Genomic DNA, 5,164 nt, shown 5'->3' with positions numbered 1-5,164 from the left:
ATCTGCACCTTAACCAGGTTTGATGAAAATGTTTTTCAGCGGTGCATCTTCTTTATTTGAGTAGATAACCCGACCTTCTACTGTTGTGAAAAAAAGAAGACAAACGTAGTACCTTTGACTCTGCCGGAAAATATTAAAAGCACCTTGGCCGTTTAGTTTGGCGATTCGGAATAAAGAATTTCCCGTTTTGGACTGAAACGCTCTCCAATCTGCTAAGCAGTGGAGGCTTGGGAGGTCTCGAACTCGCTTTACGCCTTTGAAACGCAGCCAAGTGCTCGCGGAGAGTCTTTACCACGCCTCCGTCGTAAAAAAAATAAAAAAAAACAAAAGTGTTTTGCCATATAAACCGTATTTCAAACATTTCCATAGTGTAAATAAAATAAAGCCTCCCCAGATGCCGTTTGACGAGACAAATTTATAAAAACGTTTACTGAACATACTTACCTGAGCCTGAAAGTTAAGAATCAAGAGCTTTAAATCACTTCCTATGGCGTCTTTCTACTAAGAAAATACGTCTGATTGGCGCCGAAGCTCGCAGATGGCGGAAATACAATAAATGATAACACATGTTTTTTTTATGCTTTGTGTTTGTTTTGTATGTTTCAGTATTAAGAATAAATAAAATCATGCAATGAAAATCGGCACTGAAAAAGAGCGCATCACTTCTGGCTCAAAAACTTTGTCTGATATTGCCGATTGCTAGAAAAGTGCCCGTCGTGTCCACCAGGGATCTTACGTGCCACTGTCTGCGGTCTATTGCCACGGTCAGATACAAATTTCTTTAGCAAACGGGCAATATAAGTCGAGAGGTTATTTAAGGTCTTGATTCGTAACTGTATTCACTAGAATGTTTTTATACACAATCTGCACGGTTCAGGCACGTTTCTGGAGTCTGAAGCCATAATACGTGCTGGACCTTAAGTGTTAAACTCTCAAGAATAATTTGGGGCTCGAAGTACCATGAATACAATGAATAATGTTTGTGAGCCTCAAATTCGAAGCAACAAGAGCTGTGCTTAAGAGTCAATCTTCAGTGGCATGTATTCGGGGGATAAATATTGCACTAATCCCCAAAAAAACAATACTGCAAAGAAAATAAAAAACTTGTAGAAGATTTTTTAGCTTAACATGCATTTGGTTTAAGTATATTTAACATGTACTTTTAACACACACACTTTCATTTCAGAAATAATCTGTGCAATTGTCATGTTCTTCAAGCATCGGTTCAACTCCCGGCATAACCTTTGTTGAATAATGCACATGGTGGTGGATTTGTTACTCAAGCGCATAAAAAAAAAACGGTGAACTTACCCAAGAGATATGTCATTTTATAAAAAATGTTTATATGACACTAATAAACGCATTTGAAAATCTCCGTTTTTTGCACACGTTGGGAAACGTACCGTCGGCGAACCCTACCTGAGCTCTCTCAATAAGAGGACAATTAGATCTCACTCTGGCTATCGCGATGACCGAAATCGCACCCCCGGCGACGTTTCGCCAACGGTCCAGATCCTTCAGTTCGTCTCACTCAAATACTTTGCGTAGAACGGCAAGGTTGTTTACAATCATAAATCGAAGGCCTTATTATTTGCATCTGACTGTACTACAATGTAGCGTTGTCTCACGCACCGCGGGAGGCGCACGCAATGCACGCAAAATGTTTTACCCACCGCAGGCAGACGTTCCAAAACAGTGGGCGCAAGCAACAAGAACAACTTGATTTGCTTTTAGAAAATCCGCAAGTTATTTTGCCTCGTCCGGAGGAATGCGACCTTACCCTGTAATCACACTTTATATTGAGCAGATCGAATGCCATTGGACGATCACTCCCTCAGGCAGATGTGGGGGGGGGGGGGGGGAGGGGGGTACAGGTATGGTGCCTGAAGAGCTTCTGCCACTGGTGTGTTAAGCGTCCTATCCCGTCCATACATCAAAATTGCTTCCGAAGTCGCAAAATTTACACGAGCACACTTAAGACTGCTTACGTGTTGGAAGGCGAAAGCCAGTCATGGACCAGCTCGAGGATAACGTCGATGACGTCGTCCAGGATGGCGCCTAGCATGATTTCTAGGATGACCTAAAGGACGACGTCTCGGACAATGTCGAGAATGACGCCTACAGGACTACGTCTAGGACGACCTTTAAGACGACTTCAAGAATGACTTCCAGGACGACTTCTAGGACAACCTATAGTGCGAAGTCAAGGACGACGTCTTGGACGACTTTTGGAACAACCTCTAGGACGACCTGAAGACGACGTCTAGGACAACGTCGAGAACGATGACTAGAGTATGACGCCTAGGATGATGTCGAGAACAGCGCCTAGAAGAGGACACTTAAAGGGACCATGAAATGACTTTTTTACTTTTTCCAGATAACTTTTACATTAAACCGTCAATGTTCACTGAATGCCGAACAGGCATCCGTTTTCGTCTCGGTTTATTAAATTCTACACAAAAAATTAATGAAATGTCGACTTTTTCTTGACCGCAAAACAAGCCGTGACGTACGCTATTTCCGGAACCGGAACTTCTCTCGGCAGTAGGAGATGGGAGCATCAGCGGCGACGAGTTGGGGTGCGCCGGTAGGTTTTACTGCGCCGATGTCACCGATGTATTTTCTGAATCGGCGCCTCTCATCGCCGCATCACAGCTGAGCGAAATTCAACGAGATATGTTGCGCTACAGCGACAGCATGGGACTAGTCCCATACACCGGTATGCCTGTTGGGAAGTGCAGCGAGTCTTCCGGTGAAGACTCCAGAAGTCAACCCAACTGTCATTGTTGGCAAAAGGCGGCCAGTGTCAGTCGTTTGCAAAGCGACGTAGATGGGAACAAATTGCCGCGCCGTTTTTCGCGGTCTCGGAGATGCAGGAGCGAGCCGACGTTAAAAAAGATACGTTTGAACTACGAGTGTTAGCAAGAGCCACGTAAATACCTGTTAACACTCGGAGCGGACGCGCGCGTTTGATGGAAGTGCTGTATTCGCGCTGTTGGTAAGCGCTTCGGGACCGATCTTTTACGATTGCAACCCGATACTGACGCGACACTCGGCAAAGAAAGGTTGGACCGGTATTGCACGTATACCTCTCACGAACTGTTACAGCTCGACAGTGACGTGCAGTCTGTCAGGATAAAAATGGCATACCAATAACAAAGTGTACATACCGTGTTACGAAGGTAATCCATACAGCGTTTATTTCAGCTCTATATCACACAAAACAAGAAGAGAGAATCGACGAGGGTCCCTTTTCGACGAGTGTTCGTCAACACTGCCTCGGAAAACAAGGGGAAGAGATTGACCTCACCTTTTAACGTAAAATTGAGGTCAGCGATCAAACTATTATACGGGAAGGGTCCACAAGGGTACCCCACAAGGGTAGCGCGGGCATATTCCATTCAGCACGCCAGCCGGTCGCAGGCATACACAGTAAATATTTTAACACCCAAAATCGCGTTAAAAGGGTGTTTTTTTAACCAACACCCTTCCTACACCCTTCCTACACCCTTTTTACACAATTTTGAGTATTGGTGGGTGTAACAGGGGTGTACGAGAAGGCTTACACCCTACATACACCCCTCTTGCACCCCTATCACACCCACAATTTGAAATATGTTCAGGAAATCGTGTTAGAAGGGTGTAAGCACTCGTCGCAACACCCCCCGTTCATAACGTGTAGAAAGGGTGTGATGGACTTGTATGATTTCAAGGAGTCGGAGTTAATCACGTCGAAGAAACCTTGTTTACGAGAGGAGCCGGTAAGGACATCGTGACATCGATTGATCGTCATCGCGGTATAGCAGCATGTGCCCCAAATCGAGGAGCTAGCTATGAAATGAGTCGGAAAAAAAAAAATGTCGCCTGCATTAGCAAGCTCGAATTTTTATCTAATATGTGCTTTACGCGATGGATTTTATACTTTGTGCAATACGAAGACGTAGCTCAAATTGCTTGGAATTATGTAGCGATGCATCGGTCCGCGTCCCGTCAAAACTTCAGGACATCAACGAGAACGTGCAAGAATGCGCGTCACATTAATCTTACACAAATCCGCTTTCCGCTCTGTTCGGTCAATATCATTGTCATCGACGACGTTTTTCTTCACGCCAGAGGAGAGGCCATTTATTCGTACCGGTTTTTGCCCGACAACCCGGCGCAAATGACGATGAGCAGTGCTCTATGCTTCCGTCCCCGGTCAAGTGGTTTTCAACGGACGTCCACACACTTTTCATCCACACGGTGTGAGACGGGCGTAATGTTGATACTGTCGATTACATCCATGATTTTATAACCGTTCATGTTTATTGCTTTGATGAAACGGTTGCTGATGTACGGCGGTACCAACATCGAATATAATTAATCTCCACACAAATGCGCGTATGATTAGGAAGTGCTAGAGAATGTTTTTTGCAACTGCGATCGAACTCTTCGTCCGAGAGGAGCCGAAAATTACGTGTCGCGCGTGCATCAGTTTTATCAGTTCAACTTCGATTTAAAAAATCACCTCCCCTCGAAAAAGGTGACCGAAGACGTGTAAATATACAGCCCAGGCAACACACCGTATGTCGCCGATATTGGATCTATTCGAAAAGATTGTGCGCACACCATTTTGGTTTAGCCAATATTTAATGAATGGGAGAAGTCGCGCCAACGATATCCTGACATAACGTACGCGACGCCCTTTTTAGTTGAGTGTTGAGAGTATCCTGCGTGAATCGGCTATGCCGGAGAGGTATTTCTATTTCTTTGCCGCCTAAAATGCGACGTTAAAAATAAAAAAAAAGATTAGCTAAAACGGAATCTGCTTGCTTTTAGCCCTAGAAGTCTTTCCCGGGCAAAAAGCGAGCAAATTCCGCTTTGCTTAATCTTTTTATTCATTTTATTTTTAACTGCGCTTAAGCTTGGAACAAACAGTGGCGCCTTTTTTTTTTTTTTTTGGTAGCACAAACTCACCTGACTGAACCAATAAATACACTTCCAAACACATGAAGAAAAAAAGGAAAGAAAAAGAAGGAATTCAAACGCATAAACCAGACAACGATCAACGAGTTCTACCCAGAAAGCATAAGCCACTCCTCGGCTCCACACTTTTCGAAAGGGAACCGCCACTCGAACAACAAAAACTTCAAGGTCCCACATACAAGGCGACCCTCCCTGTGCA

Source organism: Ixodes scapularis, unplaced genomic scaffold (genome assembly GCF_016920785.2).
Source record: "Ixodes scapularis isolate PalLabHiFi unplaced genomic scaffold, ASM1692078v2 PGA_scaffold11__112_contigs__length_91849675, whole genome shotgun sequence".
Lineage (NCBI taxonomy): Eukaryota > Metazoa > Arthropoda > Arachnida > Ixodida > Ixodidae > Ixodes > Ixodes scapularis.
This window is presented reverse-complemented; position numbering follows the sequence as displayed.